Here is a 19,982-nt window from a genome sequence, read left to right as displayed (position 1 = left end):
GTTTCGAAATGAATTGAAGTCATCCAGACAGTGAAAATGATCTGTCTTCTTATCTCTTCTACAGGCTCTGTATAATCTATAGGCAACTGTTTCCTGGCCTCAGTGATCATCCCACTGAAAGGCACAATTTTTTGGGGGGTGGGGGTTGTATCTCAAACTCTTCAGCTGAAAGATGTTGTATCAGTGAAAAGTGCGCTGTGTGAGCACAGTAACTTGGCCATGGGATGCAACATTATCTTTGTATACCATACAAGGCAAAGAGCTTTGAATTTAACACATGCCGGGGAGTGGAGAAGATATCTTATCATTCCCATTAAAAAGTCTGAAATGTGTCAACAGCCCATCTGTAGCAACCCTCTAGCACCCAAGCAGGAGTCCATTCGCCATCCCAAAACTCATTCTTTGCCTCAATGTCACAAGAATGTGATGTTCACCAAGGTACAGCATGAGCTTTGAAAACCATTGTTCAGCCACCTTGACACATGAGAGTACCATGTGTAGAATCAGGAATCTGTGGGCCTTCCCTGGAAGCAAGAATTAAGGTTCAGAAATCAAGTACAGTGTCCAGGGAAGAAAGCTGTGAAGAATAGTGAAGGCACTCTAAAGGGGCCCTAGCTATTCCATAGAGCCCAACTATGCTAATTCCTGGAGCTTTGGAGCCAGTTGAAGATTGGTCAGCCCAAACCTCTCTATTGGGAAGTGTGTGAATGAAGAGATTAGGGTAGATGGTCTTACACAAACCAGGACTACCATGAAGCTAGAATCCCCCAGCATAAAAAAAAAAAAATAGTATTAGTTTATAACCCTGTGGCTCTCCAAAAGAGGAGCTTACATATTGTAAGATTCTAAGTGTAACACACTTAATTAATCACTCTGGTCATGTCCCCTCCCTATTTACAGACTGCTTTGCATTCACTGGTATTGACTGGAGGTCATTCAGGATCTTAATAAAAGTATCAGACCTATAGCAGTTTACATCATTGCATTTTCTCCTCTGGTTTAGATCCAAAGATATTATTGGCCAGTCTTAATGCTTGTTTGTTAATCACACTGTTAGGAAATAAAGCTTCTGTTGTAAGGGCTTCCTTAATAGACAAAACAAAAGCTCTTTTTCTTACTAACGAGAATCAACCAGTGGAGTAATGAAGGAAAATGATAAAAGCTTTTAAAACATCCTCTTTACTTTAAGAATACAAATATATAAACATATATAAAATACATAAATCAGAATCATTTTGATAACACTCCTTCATATGTTTGAGTATTGAAACATAAACGTAAATTACAGTGTGGATACACTCAGAGGGCTTAGTGTATGCCTTGGGAACAATCCAATTAGGATGACCTGGAAGAAAAGGATCAAAGTAGGTGTTTTCCACAACACTGAATATGGAACTTTTCAGCCACATCAATGTGCACCTTTTCAGGACACTTAGTACTCCTGGTATTACCTACCATTTTTCTTTAATACCACAAGATAAAAAGGACTTTTTCTATTCCTTTCTTTTTGGCTAATAGATTTTTTAGAAATCCTTTTAGACCCTTTTTAGAACAGCAGGAAAAACTGATTCAAAGGCAGAGCGGAAACAGAATGACTTAATGGAAATCAGGTAACAAACGCTGGGGGAAAAAAAACTAGGTTTGGAACCTAAAATAAATTGAATATATAACACCTTTCCATTTTGCTCCCTTTTTTTTTATTTTTTGTGAGAATCTGTATTTATGGAAAAGTCAGTTGATTACTTATCAGGCCAAAGCTTGTGTTTGCTCAGACTAGTGATAATGAACAATAAAAAGAGATAGGAATGGCTAGAGCATGCAGGGATGGGACAGGGAAAATGGGTGGGTTCTGTATAGGCTGTGAGAGCTCAGTATTGAAAGCTCTGGAATTCCCTGCCGTGCTCTTATGTTAATTGGAGGGGGGTTACTATAAGGAACTGTAATGAGTATGGGGGCTTCCCAGGCAATCTCCTGGCCCCAGGGAAGAGCTCTCAGTAATTACTTAGTTACATCCCCATGGTTGGGTTGAGAGGTGTCTAAAGCCTTGTTCTCTGAGCCAGCCTCAGCCCTGTGACCTGAGAGCTGATTAGAAATGCAGATGGTCAGACCCATGCCAGCCCACCCAGAGAGGACTCATCACCCTGTCCTGATCTGCAGGTGATTGGCATGCAGGTTAATTCATGAGAGGCATGGTCGAAAGAACACATGCCCTTGAGATGTGGGCTGCAAAAATGGGGGTTATCTTAGGAAAAGGAGGGGCAGGCTATTTTTAACTAGCGTGCTAACTACATTGTGAACGCAAGAGGGTGTTTGCTAGTAGTTTGTCTTTCAAGATGAAAAGGAATCAGAGTATCTCTGGGAAGTGAACCCCTGGACCTTGACTTGTCCACGTAGTGCAGGGCAGAGACTACTATTTACCTAGTGAGACTGGAGACACGTGGACAAATGCTGCAGAGGTAAGAAAGCTGGGTGATAAGGAGGATCATCATTTCAATGGCCTGTAGGATTATAATTATCACCAAGTTCTAGGCCTTTCCCATCAGCAAAACATGTCTCTGCCTGGGTCTCCAGCACATACTTATTATTGAAATGATTTATCATTTTATTAAAGCTTCTTGCTTCCAAAATGATTTATAGCCCTTAAAAAAAAAAAAAAAAAAAAAAAAAAACCTCAGCCATCATAACAGCCTCACGAGCAGCTAACAGCTCAGAGCTGTGTTCCCTTAATTCTAAAAGGTGAGTGATTTCTGCCACAGTGCCTGCAGAGTGACGATGGATGGCGGGACATAGGAACGCTGTGGGGAGGGTAGGATGAAAAGATCCCTCCTTGGAACAGGTTGTCACCACATCTGAATGATCCCTCTGAACCTACATCAAAGCCTGGATGCGCTCCCTTTCCTCATTCAGTGCCGCCATTTCCCAGAGCAAATAAGCCCATGAGGAGGTACGGGAGCCAGCTACTTTCCCCTTACATAGTCGAATGTAACCGTGGAAGGCGAGGCTGATAAGTCATCTGCCAATTCATCTTTTAAGTCAAAGTTTAAAAGCAATAAATACCAAGCTAGAGAAACATTGACCAGAAATGGTGACATCATAGCAGTCACAAGTCTCCCTTTGTTCCTGGCATTTTTTTTTTTTAAAAAATATATATAATGGTCTCAGTCTGTTTGACAGACTCCATTCTCAGGGTCATGGGAGACCTCTCCTCAGAAGTATAAAAGGAAGCTGTAAAGTTGGAAGATCATAGACCCTGTGTCCGTGTTACCCCACATCCATGTCCCAGGGTCAATCTTGAGAAAGATTAGGAAGAAAATTTCTCAATGACCCTAGGAACTCACTTTGACAAGGAAAGGGGTACTCGTAGTTGTGATGGTTGGAAGGGGGTTGACTTCACAATTCCTAGAAACAGCAAGGAACCACAACTGTAAATATATTGCTAGAAAAAAAGGCTAGCCTCATCTTTCCCAGTACCTAAGTTATTAGCAAAACATTAAGGGGAAAAGGAAATTCATTGTCTTGTCTTTACCAAAGTGAAGATGTTCTCCATAAGAACTTCGTCAGCGAACACGATTTCCTGAGAGGAGGGGTAAAGAGCCTTCAGCCCCGTGTTTGGGTTTGTGAGCGAACCAGCGAGCCTACATAATCAAAGATGCTCCGTGTGTGTTCTAAAGAGCTTCCCCAAAGATCACAGACCTTAAGGGAGAAGCAAAGAGCAAAGCCAAAGAGACAGAGGCAGAAGCGCTAAGGGCCAGGTTGGTCCTGAGTTTAACCACACTGGGCTGTTGATCAGGAGCACTAAGGCTTGGCCACATTATCAAGCCACATCTGCTGCTGGCTTTATCCTATCATCCCTCTTTACTTTTTCTTCTGCCAGCAAAAACTCAGGTCAGCACGCGGGAGTATTTTTTTTTCCTACCTAATCTGTGTTAAACAGTCCTGGAGGGTCAGGAAGCCAGTTCGATTCTGAACCTTTGGAGGAGATAAAATAGTCGTCCTGTGTTAATCATTCCCGACACTCCTTGGATTCGAAAGTGGAGTTCTTGGCCTTGTTTTCAAAAGTAACAAGTAAGTTTAGATATTAAGCTTTGGTTGAAATGAATGGGGATTTCTCTGCGGCCAGTTGGATTTTGAGTGTAATGTAAATAATGGTGTTCTCAGCAGAACCTAGTGAAAGAGAAAAAAAAAACACAAGATGGAATGAGATAACAGCTTCAGTTGTGCAGAACACTTCAGAGATGAGAGCAGAGGGCTTTCAAGGGACAGAGGACCACTTCTGAGCGGGGTCATTCTGTCACGTATTATATGGGAGGGGTGGAGAAGGGCACTTTATTGGACCAAGGGGTCACTTGTGAGAGTCTTCCAGAAACATTAAGTACAGTTGAATTAGTTATGAAGTGCAAGGTAACTCTTTTATGACTTAAAAGAATCCAGTTATTGCCATGAAAGAAAATCCTGTCCCCTCTCCATAGTACTTGGAAATGACTTTGACATCACCTTCAAAGAGAAAAGTACCGTTTCCTGAGATTGGGGTCAAAGCCTTCCATGTATGTTTAGGTTTGTGAGTCTACCGACAGGCCCACATGGTCCACATATTACTGAGTCTCAGCATTATAACCTGCAAATAATAGTGTCTCCAAAATGAAAAACAACTATCAAGTGTGGGAGGGGAGGGGAGGGTTCAAGGGTTCGGGCATATCCTGAAGCAATGGCCTCTGAATAGTCGAGGAAGCGGTGACAGCCTGGGAGTAAGTAGAGGCAATGTCGCAGTGCCTGGAAAGAAGAGGGACCCTGCCTTTGCTTCCTTTCTCACCCACATCACCACAGACACTTCCTGCTTCTCAAGCTTGATGCAAGGACAGCTTTAGTCAGTGTTTAAAATGATGAGGACTCTGCCGCACTTCCGGCCCCGACTGATGGCTTTCCAAAAACTTCATCTTCAAAGAAATCCAAACTCTTGGAATCCCAGTAGAACACAGTAGTTGACTTTTCTTCTGTTAGTTTATTTGATGCAACAGATGTAGGCACTCACGGTGCTTTTATATTCGGTGTAGTAGGAAGTTAGGGAGGAGGAAAGAAATGTTTTCTGGATGCTGTTAATGAAAGATGAAAAGACAGGAAGGTTGCTGTAAAGGGACTGTTTAAATTACATGTATGTGCAGCTATGTAGAGAGGCTGGAGATGGTTCTCGTGGGAAGAAGCACAGTAGAGCAATAAAGAGAAAAAGGAAAAAAAAGAAAACTCACAGTCCGGAGGCCCTTTAAATGGGAATTTACTTCTCAAAGTGATGCGATATTTTATCTTTAAGAACACTCAAACAAGCCGGGCGGTGGTGGCGCACGGCTTTAATCCCAGCACTCGGGAGGCAGAGCCAGGCGGATCTCTGTGAGTTCGAGGCCAGCCTGGGCTACAGAGTGAGTTCCAGGAAAGGCGCAAAGCTACACAGCAAAACCCTGTCTCGAAAAAACCAAAAAAAAAAAAAAAAAGAACACTCAAACAACATTGATCTGCTTTGGTAGCAGACTTGAGTGGATGGCATGCATGATAGTAAATAGCATTTGATGTAATAATTAATTAGCTCACTGCCTTCTCAAAATCTTTGGGGCTGGAGAGGCTCAGTGGTTAAAAGCAATGGCTGCTCTTCCAGAGGACCAGGGTTCCATTCCCAGCACCCACATGGGGACTTATAACTGTCTGTAACTCCAGTCCCAGAGACTCCTGTGACCTCTTCTGGCCTCTGTAGGCACCGGGCATGCACATAGTTCACAGACATACATGCAGGCAAAACACTCATACACTTGCATAATAATTAATTTTAAATAAAATTAAAATTAAAAATTAATTTTAAAAAATTTTGCTTTGTTTCCTGTATTTCCACTGAAGAGAAAATAGAGAGACTTAATCTAATGGTTCCTCAAGAGTCAGGTACAGAATCATCAAAAAGCATAAAGAAGAAAATGAATGGGGAGTTAGTTACCTTGACCAAGAACCGATGTGTGTTTCTGCACTAAGATTTTCTAACTAGCTAAAGAAGGTTGTCTTCAGGAACTTTAATGGTTGGTTGGTTTGTTGGTTTGTTTTGCCCTGGTATCCATTCATATGTAAGATGTTTCTAAGTTACCTCAACTGTTAATTAGTGTTTGAATTGGTAATAACAATCACGCAAACTTAGTGTCCCCAGAACAGACTTGTATGGGTGGCCTCTTAGCATTGGAACATACACAATAGTTAACTCATTGCTTTGTCACATTTGTGTAGCATGCCTTCGAGAACATTGGTTTCCATTGTCACTGAATACTAGTACTCATTAAAATAATAATAATCATCATTTTCATAATTTCACCCCCAATCTGTAGCATAGGACTTCTGAAAACTAACACATCAGGGTTGGGCAAAGACCAAAGCCTTTCAAATATCAACTTGAAGCTGCCAGATTTTGAATATTTACCGCACACCGGACACTTGATTCCACCAGCTTGTAATCTATGTAGCAGGGACAGCATGTGGTTCATCTGGTTTCTGCCCCCCCTCCTGTCTCCACCCTTCACTGCTGTTCCTCATGAATACTATCAAGCGTTTGCAGCCCGAGAAAGACATGATCCAGATCTGACACCTGAATTTCGCCCCCAAACAATATCAAACAAGGCAGAACAGCCTGCCCTGTGAGTAATTTATGTTGTCGTCTTCACATTATCATGATTGAGAATTTTATTGTCTAGGGATGGATTGAGAGCTTTGACATGAGTTCATGGTAATGGAAAACATTATTTACACAAGACTTTTTTTCCTGTCCACTTTCAACTATGTGTAGAAATACGCTTTCATCTAAGTGCCTAAAGATGCTGATCTGAAGTAGAAATTGTTGGCAGGTTTTGGTGCCAGTCAGATGAGAATAAACTGCCAAGGAAGATACCAGTGAAAATGATAACTTAGGCCACTCATGCTCATCTGCTCTCTCTCTCCCTCCCCATCTCTCTTCCCGTCCCTCCTCCCACACCCCTCTCCTGGGTGATGCATATGTACAGTGTCAATCCGTTGGAATTATAAAGCACAGCTGATTTCTAGGCAAACAGAGTCTTGAGGAAAAGCTCTAAAACCTGCCCCTGATCTTGCCAACTTTATGCTCAGCCCTGCATCTCTGGGTTCACATGAAGTGTCATATGGGAATGAGGAGAGAGTTGATTTCTTTGGTAGTTCAGACTGTGACAAGGGCCAGGCCCTCCAGGAAGAGGGGTACAGTGAGGACCATGGGCTCTTTTGTGAACACCCGAAGCAAGAGGTGATCCAGGGTGACAGACTTCCAATGAGGTGGAGATGACACTCAGGCCTGGGCAGAAAGCAGCCTCCTCACCACCTGCTCAAGTCCATGTTTGGAATGATGGCAGAGTTGGCTGTGGCTTGAAGGCACCATAATAATTACTCCCTTACTTTAAAGGAAGTATTTACAATGATTTTCAATCAAGAACGTGATGATGCAGTTTTTCCAATGAAAATAAGACTGTTTTAGTGTTACAATAGCAGCATACTTTGAACACAATGAGTATTTGAATCCCATGTCATCTATGTAAAAAAAGAAAAAAGAAAAAAACAAAACAGAATAAGCATATACAGAATTCTTTCACTTAGCCAAGATGTTACAGTGCAAAAAAGAAATTTTGCTGAAGTTACACAGTAAATAAGACAAATGAACTTGTAATGGAAAGAAGCACTAACATTAAGAAAACGACGGCAGCAGAAAAGAATGGGACCAGTAAACTCTCAAATTTTAATCCACAATTTAACTAAAATTTAATCAGACAAAGCCATATATTGCATTTTGTTAGTTTAAGATATATTAAGAATGGCTGGAGCATTTGAAAACCTAAATGATTAAAATTTTATATAAAAATCAAGAGGCTCTTGTTCAGACCAGAAGTAAAATAATAACTGGGTGTAAGTATCTGAATTTCAAGAATTCGGGGAAATAATTCATCTGAGCATCTGCCACTGGTGTTAACCCTTCTGTGGGTGAATGTCAAGAGGGAAATCCACCTATCTTTTGACATTGTGTGCGCGTGTGCGTGTGTGTGAGTGTGTGTATGTGTGTGGGGGGTTTAAGGGACTTAATTGGGGACACATTAAAGAAAGGGTGCACATGTCAGTGGGAGAACAATTGCTGAAATCATTGCAGCCAGGCGCTAGGTCACCAGGCAGGAATCCCAGGAGCCTTTCTCTGGAGAATAAGCCTGGCACATGGGATCAGCTCTGCACACCACCCCACACAGCTGCAGCAGCAGGAGAACTCTCCTGTCGTGACTCTCAATGATTTGTTTTGTTCTCGGATTGCAAAACAGGGCAACCGCTTTCAAAGCATGTCATGTTATGTGCACACTCCACAGTCTATAGAGCTTTAATTACCTTAGATTTAGGAATATGTGACATATTTCAGGAGAAACACTATAAAAATAAAATAAGAACTGCAAGAGCAACCTACTATTGCCTCCAGCTTTCAGAGGCAGAACCACAATGTAAGCTTCACACTGAAGACGTTGCAAAGATTTAGCTTTCTCCCTTCTCCAAAGGGAGAAAGGCTGTTTCTTGGCATTTCTCAAGATGGAAGCCTGGTGCAATGGTACATAAGGATGGGGATGGAGATATTTAAACTGTGACTGATATGTAATGAAGAGTTTGCAGAACACAAAATATTTTGTTAGCTGTTATTAGTGACTTCCTGTGCAAACTATGGCCAACAAACTCCAAGAGTGTAATGACAATAAAATGTATTATTGAACAAATGCAAGGAAAAAGAAAAAAAAACTCTAGAAAGTATATAAGAATTGGCATGCTAATGGATGTCCCTGGTGTGGGATAGACTGGGAGTGTTGGAGGATGAAATAAATGCTTTAAGATTAGCGTGATTAGCTGGGTGGTGGTGGCACAGGCCTTTAATCCCAGCACAGGCAGAGGCAGTGGAGTCTCTGGGTTGGAAGCCAGTCCTGGAGTTCCAGGACTACACAGAGAGAAGGCTTGTCTTAGAAAAATAAAAAAGATTAGAGTGATGACCATGTTGAACTTGAGCACTGTCCATTATGTTTACTTATTTATATTATGAGAGGCTCACCATACATTAGGGATATAATTTATATGTGAAAAACAGCCACATAAAAATAAAGAATAGGTAAGTGAATGAGGTAGCAATACAACATTACCAATTATTGTTGAAATGAAGACCGCGCCTTGCGGCTGAGACTGTAGCTTAGGATGTAGAATGCTTGCCTACCTACCATTCCTGAGGCCTGGAGCTGTATGACTAGCACTGCGTAAACCTCCCAGGAGGCTCCGTATGTGTGCAGTCTTGGTGCCAAGATAATGCAGGGCATTGCCTCTTGGCTATCCACATTAGTCCTTCAGGATACCCACTGATCATCAGAAAAAAAAAAAAAAACAACTCTAAAATGTTCAGCAACAAATTATTTTGAGAGAGACAACGGTGCTTTTAAAAGATCAATGAACCCCTATTACTAATATTGGAAAAAATGAAGTCCAACCATTGAGCCTATTTACTGTTTTAGAAGCCTGTTATTCAGTCTACAGGCGGCTGGCTGATAATTACTCACACTAAGCATTTGGCCCATGTTTTCAAGAGAGGGTAAAGCCATTAAACCTCTGGCTTGTGTGACCTGCCTATGTCTATCTATCCCTCGTATGCTGACTCTCATACCTCTGTAGTTCTGCTCTATGTATTTCCCATTACCATGTCCCCCTCCCTCTTTTCCCCCATCCCCCTCTCCTATAACCTTTCTGTGCCTGAGATGAAGAAAAGCCTACTTCTACTTTTAATAGAAATAAATTCAACAGCCAACACTTAAATGATGCGCCCAGCTTATCGTGGTAGCAATCCTAAGAGCATGTATTACTCTTGTCCCCTGTTTTGAGTCAAGTTTTGAGTCAAGTCGGTCGAGACTGGAAGAATAGGGGATTTTCCCTTAAGTCACTACTAGCAAATAGCAACGCTAGAGCCTCAGCCCATGGTGAGGTCTCCATGGAACCTTCCACACTGCTTCAGGTGCATAGTGGGTTAGAAGGGCCACGGCATCCCCAGTAAAGGGCGTTGAGATATTGTTTGCTTATGAAATATGCAGGTGCCTTTGGGTGAGTCTCTTTAACCTCTCTGGAAGAGAAGACTTGTCCCATGATTGAGGCCCAACTTTTCATGGTCTCTGGTTCCTCCTGGTTCTAACCTTCCTGTGAGCACATTTTCTTACTGTCTCAGTGTCAAATGTTTGTTGTGGAGACATGCTGTCATTTCACATGGATAGGCCTGTGTGTGTGTGTGTGTGTGTGTGTGTGTGTGTGTGTGTGTGTGTGTGTGTGTCTGTGCTTATGTGATTGCTGCCTGCAGACATTCAACTTCTAACTGCTGGCTAGGTAGGTGTTCCTAACACTAGCCTCCTCTTGTGATGGACTTCATTCTCAGAAACGCCTATTCTTTTTGTCCACACATGCTAATGCATTGCCCATCTTGCCTCTCCTAACAGCCCATGAGTCTTGAACTTGGAGCCAGCAAAGTACTGCCTTTGTAAAGCACAAAAGAACACCAGTTTGGTGGGCTTTTCTTTTTCCCTTTATCACACAAGGCCTGAATAAAAAGCTTTTCGCCCATTCAGAGGCTACTCGCATTGTGCAGCTGCCCCTGGACTGCTGAGAACATCTCGAGGCTGACAATGGAGTACCTGACTGAGGCTCCGCTCAGCGGACTTATTCAGGAGCCTCGGGCCTGGGACTGGTGCCAGTATGCTCTGGGGAAGATTGGGGCCCTATTCTTGGTCAGACCCTGATAAGCATATTGCCGTTTGTATTAGCTGAGGCTTGCCTGCCAGAGAGGGTTTCCCAATCTTATTGCAACGCTGTCTTCCCAACAGGCTGGCTCTCAGGGCAAGTTTTGTTCCTGTTTTGGTCCCACCTCTGTGAAATGTACAGTGAGACTCGGGTCATAGTCCGCTTGCAGTGAGCAATACATCACTGTGTGGACTAAATTCCCATGACTCCGGCTCCTCCGGACAATGTCTCTTTCTTCACCAAGCTGATGGTAAATATCTGGTCAGCCTCCTCTATTTAAAACCAGCCAAGCAGGAATCCTAATGCTGGGAAGAGGATTCTTTTATTTGTTTGTAAGTAAACAGTGGGTTCAGCTCTTCCTAACTAAAATTAAATTCCAATCACTCCTAATGTAATACCAAAGGACTAATCCAGTTTCAACAGCGGGGAAGGATGGGGGGATACACCAAGGCAAATTTACTGCTTCTGGCTACTGTTTCACACCTATGCTGAATACCGTTTTTCATGGCTGATGAGCCAGCCCTGTGCGAAGACAATCCTGTTCCTTGCTGGCAGAATCGGGCAAGTCAAACGTCAGGTGGGCATCGTTACTTGACATCATTCGGTTCTTGGAAAATGGGATTAGATTGATGGAGGCACTTGGGGGTTGGCGTTTAAACATTTGTGGGGTTGTATTTTAAGCCAACTAAAGAGTTATTCGAAATGACTGTCATATATGCTTGCTCTACAGTGACCTTGGGTCTATGAGTAGTCTCTGGCAGTGGCAATCAGGCGCTGAAAATTTGAGCGAGTAGGACTGATATGGTTTCCAAAATCTGTTGATCAGAGGCTCTGTGCTTAGCACTATAAGTGGGTATATTTAAAATGGACTGGGCTGGGTAGATGCTTGCCCAGCATGTGTGAGGCCCTGGGTGGGTTCGATTCTCAAAACTTCGAAGATTAATTAATTATTAATTAATTAGTAAATGTTAGGCATTTGTTGAAAGGAGCTATGTATTTTCAACCTCCCCAGAGCTGAGGCCCAGCCATGTTTTATGGGGTATATTAGTACCCCCAGTGGAATGAATAGCATGGAAATGATGTTCTTCTAGGCTCCCTGTGAAGCTGAGCTGGTGGGCTGTGACCCCCTTCAGGTTGAATTTCGCCCGCTTCTCATCAGCATACATTTTCCTATCTGATATTTAATCCATCAACCTTTTTTTTGCCTGTATTCCTTTTCCTCCTTTTCTTGAAAAGAGATTCTTTCCTCACATACTATACCCCCATTGTGGTCTCCCCTCCCTCCGCTCCTCTCAGTAACTCCTCCCCTCCCCTTCCATCCGGATCTCCTCGCTTTCTGTCTCTCGTTGGAAAAGAACATAACTTGTATGTCTTGTTGGATACAAACTCAGAACAGTATTACTTATATCTTATCAGGGTGTCATGATCCAAAGATCACACACCTTCCCCAGGCTGCTTGCTCAGAAGGCCACAACAGCCTCGAACGCAGTGTGCATTTCCTTTATCTGTTCATTACCACGCAAGCCCTTTCTGTCCTCAGCCCCTAACCAGCAGTGACGCCAACTGGCTGTACAGTTCTGGAAATGTTTTCTGTTTCCCTGCTTACTCACCAGATCAGCTTCTTCCTCGGCAGGTTCCTGGGCTGCTTGGCTCTCCTACCTTCGAGCTCCGGGCTACCTTTCCACCTTCGTTCATGTGACATACTCATTACTCCTCAAGTGTTTGTCTTACGCTAATGCTTTACTCGCCAAGGCCGAGTGGCTTGATTTACATATATATAAGGGTCACTGAGTACCCTTTCTGCTATTTCAATTGCTAGAAAGCTTAAAATGTGAACTTCTTCAATTGTGCTTCGTTGAGTAGGATTTCTGTAGTTCCAGAAAAGCCTCGAGGACGTTCACAGTAATTCACTGACTATTGCATATAAGGGCATTTATTGCCACAGCTGAGGCTCACTCTCGAAGGCAGAGATGGCTGGATTGAAGAGAGTGTTGTGGTGAGGAAGGTGATCTGAGATCATCTCCAGGCCAGAAGGAGCTAGTGCGAGTACTTAGCTCAAAAGGCCCTTTGCCTGGAAGTCATGGACAAAGCCCCAAGCCGAGCAGGGCTGTGAGAACTGTGCAGGAAATCTGCCCATTGTTCTCTGTGCTTTGGGAAGCACTGATAAGACCCGATTTATACTGGGTACAAGTGAAGTTAGGCAAAACAAAATGGTGGCAGCCGAATGAGCGGAGGGAAGGAACACTAGTTAAATTTAGGAAGAAACAACAAGCCTTGGATCTGGTGGACTAGCCTTGGATGGCCGATGGAGTGGTTCTGGGGGTTACTGGTGGAGAGAGACTGGCTTCGGAGTGGCTGGGAGACAAGGCAGTAACTGCCGCTCATAGCCAGGCGGGAATTTGGTAGTGGCTTAGCCTTGCCCTCAAGGAAAGGTAGAAGAAAAAGAGATGGTGTGTTTATAGGAATGTCTGTGAACTAGAAGAAAAGAAAACGACACCACCAGAGAAAGGGCAAAGAGATGGGGTGGGGAACCCTGCTGGAGAGGCTGGGGACCAGAGCTGCCTTAGCTGAAGCAGGATAGGCAGCCTGGGACTCAAGGGCAGACTCCAAGTAGGAGGCCGGGAAAGGGAGGGCTGGTTCCTCCTGCCTATTGTTTGTGCTTAGGGTAAGAGCAGGTTGCGGCGGGTGTGTGGGTGTGTGTGTGTGTGTGTGTGTGTGTGTGTGTGTGTGTGTGTGTATCAGTGCTACCAGGGGCAAGAAGCTTTGAGGGGGAAAAAAAAAACCTCTTGGAATCCTAGCTGCCTCTGGGAACTGCTTTCTAGCAAGAGGAAGGACTGGCCAGCAGTTAGCAGCTTTTCTAAAATTTGTTTTTCTGCCTTTCAAAACAGCAGCTCTGCATGTTTCTCTGCCACGGCTCTACCTCACTCCAGAGAAAAGTGTGCTGATAGACTTTGGAAAGATTTTCAATAACAAGGGCTTTCTAAATAACTTTCAGTTTCACCAGGAAATCACTCAACCAGAATGCCCTTCCCCCAAGAATTCCAGTTAGTCAAAGTCTTACTGAAACATGTCAGCACTGAAAAATGCAGAAGGCAGCTAAGTATGTCCAATAAAAAAAAAAAAAAAGGCGTAAGAAATTTCACATCTGCGCAAGAGCAACAGTGGCCGGCTCTTCAGCTGCCAGCCGATTCAAACATGCCACCTCGGATGCAGGGGAGCCCTCGGGCTCAAAAGAAGAAACACAAAGGGGAGCCACAGCTCAGAGCAGAAAGAAGGCCTCTTCTCAGGGGCCCAGGAAGGATGGGCTTGCCTAGTTAGTGCTACAGGACATTCCCAACTTGGAAATTACCCAGTAGTATCAAATAGCTGTCACATGGTATTTATTTACTTAACTTATCGCTGTGTGTATGTGCGTGATGTGGTGAGACGGGTGTGTGAGGTCAGAGGGCAATGTTGTGCAGTTGATTCTCTCCTTCCACCTTTACATGGGTCTCAGGGATTGAACTCAGGTCAGTGGGACTGCACAGCCAGTGCTTTCACCCGCTGAACTATTTTTTTTTTTTTTTTACCAACCTCAAATAGTTTAAAAGTGAACAATGAAAGAGTCTCAAATGGCCAAAGCGTTACCAAATAGATGCCCTACAGGATTTATTTAAAAACAGCTCTGTAAGAGCATGTACAGTACATACGCAGAGAGAGCCAAGACCGGGTGTGTTTTGCGAGCGGTTGGCAGAGGGTGTGTTGAAACCCGATCCTGCACGTCGTCAATTATGAACTGTTTACACCTGTCATCTCTGTCTGGGGCCCTGCTAATGATACCTTAACAACTGGCTATGTGTGACAAAACGCAGGGGACCAGCGCCTTCAAGTTCTGTGATGTGGGTGAGGACTTGGCCGCCAGGTTTGGGTGGCTGTAGAAAGGAGGCTCTTGGAGATGCTCAGGTCAATGGGAGGGTCCTCACACAAGGTCCTCTGAACCGGGCACAGGTTAAACCATCCGAAGGGATCAAGGGTACCAAAATGAACCACCGGAAGAGAGCAATGTTTACAACTTCAGTGTGGAGCCATTGACCCATGTCCCGCTGGCCCACAAGACAGTGTGGACGTGGAGGGGCATATGTAGGTGCAGGGAGACTCACGTATGAATGTAACACATACAGAGGCTAGAGGTAGATGAGGTATGCCTTTCTTGATTACTCTCTACCTTTAGTTTTTGAGACAGGGTCTCTTATTGAACTGGAGGCTCATCTTTTGAACGCGTGTGCGCGCGCGCGTGCACACACACACATCCATCCCAGCACTGCCTTTACAGGCACACCACCACAGCCAGCTTCCTTATTTTAAGTGTGAGTTCTGGGGACCTGAATTCGGGTCCTCATGCTTGTACAGCAGGCACCTTACCTAGACTGAGCTGTCCCCCCAACACCTGACTGCTTTTTCCTCCTCCATCCCTTTTTCCACTTTATACTTTCTCCCACCTCTAGTACAATGCCCTGAACAGACTAAGTGCCACATATTAAGTGGTTAGTGAATTAAAGATCAGAGAAATGACTATGGCTAGATGGACAGTACACATAGTAGTCAGGAATGTGGGCTTTGGAACCAGCTTGGCCAGGTCCAAACCCCTGCCTGCTCCCCGACTTACGAGTTAGTGTGTAGCCGTGGGGAGTCTCCTCACCTGTAAAATGGGGGTAATAACAGCTTGTACCTGAAGGTGTTGTGGGGCTGAAATGACTGACTCCATACATATCAACAGCTGACACCCAGTAAAACTACAAAATACTCTTCTGCAAAAGTTTTGGGCAGAGAGCTCACTTATGAAAATACACTACATAAATGCAAGCAGGTACTTTTAATTGATTTTGATTACTTTTGATTAATGAAAGACACGCAGCCTCTGCATTTCCAATAGCCTGTTCTTAAGGTATAAACTTTTTGTAAACATGAGCTTTGACCCTTGAGAAGCCAAATGAAATTACACGTAACCTTATTTTTAAAATAAAAACAAAGTCCAGTATAAATCTTCTTTAATAGCGAACTAATTTTTCTAAACTATTTTTCCCTTTTGGAGGAAAAGAAGCGATTGCTAGAGGCTGTTTCCTTTTTGGAAATAAATTCACATCAGGGATGCCAAATTTCAATCCTAGTACAGTTCGGAACAGCTGAGTTATGATTTGCTGACCTCCGAGAACACACAGACTTCTGATGGGAACATGGGAAAGAGCATTTATCTTTTCAGTTCAATGGAAATGAAGCCTACAATAGTTTAGAGAACTGAGAGAAAAATTCATACTTAAAAATTAAGACCATGTGTGGCAGGGTGTGTCCACATAGCTACAACATTGGACTCTATGAGATGATCCCATGTTCAGAACTGACTGCCTCTTACCACTGATCAGAAGCATTAGTAACTCATATATTGGTATGTGAGTAATGCAAACGGCCAAAATTTAAATGTAATCTAATGTAAATGAATTTACAACGTATTGCCTCAAATGGATATACCTGCAGCCACAATGAATCTCAGCCACCTTCTGACCTGGAAAACAAAACACTGTCCTTGGGAATTTAAAAAAAAAAAAGAGAGAGAAAGAGCAAGGAGAGAGAATTCAAAAGTTGCTTTCTTAATGTGCAATTTTCTTCCATATAACAACCCATATAACTTATAGATAGCTGTAAGTCTTAAGATACTAAAACAACTCATTGAAATAGAAAAAAAAAATCCTTATTCACATCAATCATTTTTTATTCAGCCTGCCTAGATCCTGTTTGGTTCTTCTGGTTTTCTTCCGGTGGATTAATGGTACCCTCAGAGACCGGAAACACCCACCCACTACCATCAGCGCCTTGGCTTATTGTTATGCCAAGTTCACAACTAGAATCCATTAGTTCATTTAACACAGTCAGAGAAAAACTCTGTTTGTCTCCTTCACCGTGTTTCAAAGTCAAAGTGACACCTGGGCAGCACTGTCTGGTGGAGCGGGAGGTGGGGGGTGGGGTGGGGGGGTGGGGGCGCAGTGAAATCGAACCCCACCCCCACCCCCGCCGCCGGGCACAGCCATTCACAGCCCTGGAGTGGATGAGTGTGGGGCTGGATATAATTACAGAACCACAGCAGCCCCCATAGTCCGCTGGGTAACCGTGAAGTATATCTCGCCACGAAGCACATCAATCAGGACTCAGGAAACCTGCTGTTTGCATTTGGGGAACTGGAAATGCGAAGCCGGGTCTTCTGTCGGGTCTGTCTGTCCTCTGTTAAGCTTCTGCCTGGTTTTCAGGTGGAAGGAGAGGAGAAAGGGCTGGAAAAAGAGTAGTAGAATGCTGACGCTTCTTCCGGGCTCCTATGGCAGCCTCATCAGCTGAGTGGACATTTGAGCCTAGTCTGTTTCAGTCTTTTGATGGTTCACCTGAGCTGGCGGCGCTCCTGGAGTCCAACCGCTTCTGCACTATCAGCTTGATAGTAAGTGCAGACCGGAGTGGGTCTGGCAAGAGGAACTCAGGTCTGTGTGGTTACTCCCCATTTCAAGAGAGTGGTCCCCCAATTGCACATTATATTGAGAGGCGTGAGAGGGAGCAGGGAGTTTGCTAAGTCTTGTTAACCCCTTTTGATTTCAAAGGATTACATTGGAAGTGGAGGAGTCACACCCCCTGTCAATCACTCAAGAATATTATGCCGCGGTTAAGGAGAGGAGACAAGGAACAGGAAGCAGAAGACATTTGTTAATTGGGTGTTAACTCTAGTGGGGCTTGAGAGCTGGAAATTGCTTTACAACTAGACCCACTAAACTGATACGGCCTAAAGGAAACCTTATCTACGCCTTGATCCCTAACAAGAACCTGCTAATGGAAGGGAAAGCTCTCTATTCCCCCCCCCCCCCCACTTCTCACTCTTTTTAACTGACATGTTAGTTCTCTTTGGTTTTTATTAATTTTTAAAACTAGTGACAGAATATTGGGTTTCATTATGACACTTTTTGTAAAGTTTTCTAAGAATGTATGTACATGTTTGGGATCCTGCATGTGGTTATGTGTAGCAGATGGGTGCAGGAGCCCTCAGAGGCCAGAAGAGGGCTTCAGGTCTCCTGGCACTGGGATTTCAAGAGGTTGGGAGGCACCATGTGGATGCTGGGACCTCAGCCCAACTCCTCTGCAAGGGCAGTAAAGGATGTTAACTGCTGAGCCTTCGCTTCAGTCCCTGGGTGTGACATTTTCATACACACACACACACACACACACACACACACACACACACACACACACACACGGCACATTCTTCCCATCATTTCTTTTCTTTCTCCTTTTTCTCCTTTAAGTACCTTTCCCCCACCCATAAGTCTCTTTTGCCCACCCCAACACACACACACACACACACACACACACACACACACACACACACACACACACACACACACACACACGGTGGGGGGTTAGATTCTCCATGTCAGAGAAAACATGATTTTTTTTCCTTTCTTCCCACTATTACCCTTTTGTTCTCTCCTGACCTCTCCCTTCCCTTTAGACTTCTTCCTCTCTCCACACACTCCTCCTCCTACTCATCACACACACACACCACACACACACACACACACACACACCCTCACACACACACACTCACACACATAATCTATACACATGAATATGTGTACTTTGCATTTGAGAGAAAACATGATATTTTTCTGAGTCTGATTTTCATTTAACATAATGATTTTCCCATCTATTTTCCTGCCGATGGGAAAATTTCATTCTTTTTTATGATGGAATAAAACATTGTATATCTAACGTTCGTCTGTTGATGGACATCTAGGCTGGGTCCATGTCTTGGTTTTTGTGATTTTTTTTTAACAATAAACATGGAGCCGGGCGGTGGTGGCGCACGCCTTTAATCCCAGCACTCGGGAGGCAGAGGCAGGCGGATCTCTGTGAGTTCGAGGCCAGCCTGGTCTACAGCGCGAGATCCAGGAAAGGCGCAAAGCTACACAGAGAAACCCTGTCTCGAAAAACCAAAAAAAAAACAATAAACATGGGTCTGCAGGCATCTCCATCACCTGCTCACTTAGAGGACTTTGGAAATATGCCCAGGAGGGATGTACCTGGATCTTATGGTAGTTCTGTTTTTAGCTTTTTTGAGGAACTGATTTCTATGGTGGCTGCACTTTTGTGTATTCCCACCAGCAGTATTGACTCCTTTCCTCTATATTTGTCCTTCTTTTAATAAGCATCTGCCCTGTGCCTTTTAGACTTGAAAGTGATTAAATTAGTGGCACCTGAGCTGCACTTTCCATTCGTTAGACAGGCTTGGATGCTTAAATCTGAACTGTTTGCGTATTATAATTTAATCCTATCTATTGTCTTGGGCAGCACTGGTTGACTCCTAACAAAACACTCTTGACTACGTTCACACCATGCTATTGATTCTGACAGCCCAAGACTAATAATAAGCCCTGGCTCGAAGTGACTTACTTGACAAGAAAAGTAAAACAATTGTCAAAACACACACACACACACACACACACACACACACACACACACACACACACACAAGCATTTATGTAAATGGGAGGCTAAAAGTATGTGGCACCAGTGTTCCCTCATATCAGCTTTTGAGTGGCAGATGGGTAGAATTTCCCCCATCATTTCACTTATACTTTCATATTTTCACGGCTTGCTGGGACAAGGACAATTTTTGGAAGCATTTTAGATTACATTTATTATTTATTTATTTATTCATCCATTCATTTATATGTGTGTGTTCAAGCGTGTCACAGTGTGTGTGTGCAGAAGGTCAGGGGATGCCTCTCCTTCTACCACATGAGACCAGGGACTGAACTGAGCTCGTTAGGCTTGGAAACTGCCTTAACCCACTGAGCCACCTTGCTGGCCCATTTTCTGTAATTATTTATGTGAAAAATGTTTCCCTATGTGTAGAAAGAAACTCATGTATTCTCTTGAATTGAAATATTAGAAATAGTTTGTATCATCATCATCAACATCATCATCATCATCATCACCATCATCTTCTGTAGTCCGAAGGTGTCTTTGTTCTATCTGGCCCCAGGGTCCCACAGCCGCTTATAAAATAATCACTCAGAGGCTTAATACTATTTACAAAGTGTATGGTCTATGGCAGGCCTCTTGCTAGCTAGCTCTTTTATCTTAAATTAACCCAT

At 43.6% G+C, this 19,982-nt stretch overlaps 1 protein-coding gene across 3 annotated transcripts in view; it reads left to right on the top strand.

The window, feature by feature from the left end:
• The window catches only part of Sema6a (semaphorin 6A), a 126,120-nt gene that overhangs the window by 24,806 nt on the left and 81,332 nt on the right, over positions 1-19,982 (top strand). The window lies entirely within an intron of this gene.

Source organism: Peromyscus californicus, unplaced genomic scaffold (assembly GCF_007827085.1).
Source record: "Peromyscus californicus insignis strain IS unplaced genomic scaffold, ASM782708v3 Scaffold_17__1_contigs__length_78620276, whole genome shotgun sequence".
Taxonomy (NCBI): domain Eukaryota; kingdom Metazoa; phylum Chordata; class Mammalia; order Rodentia; family Cricetidae; genus Peromyscus; species Peromyscus californicus.
This window is presented reverse-complemented; position numbering and strand designations above follow the sequence as displayed.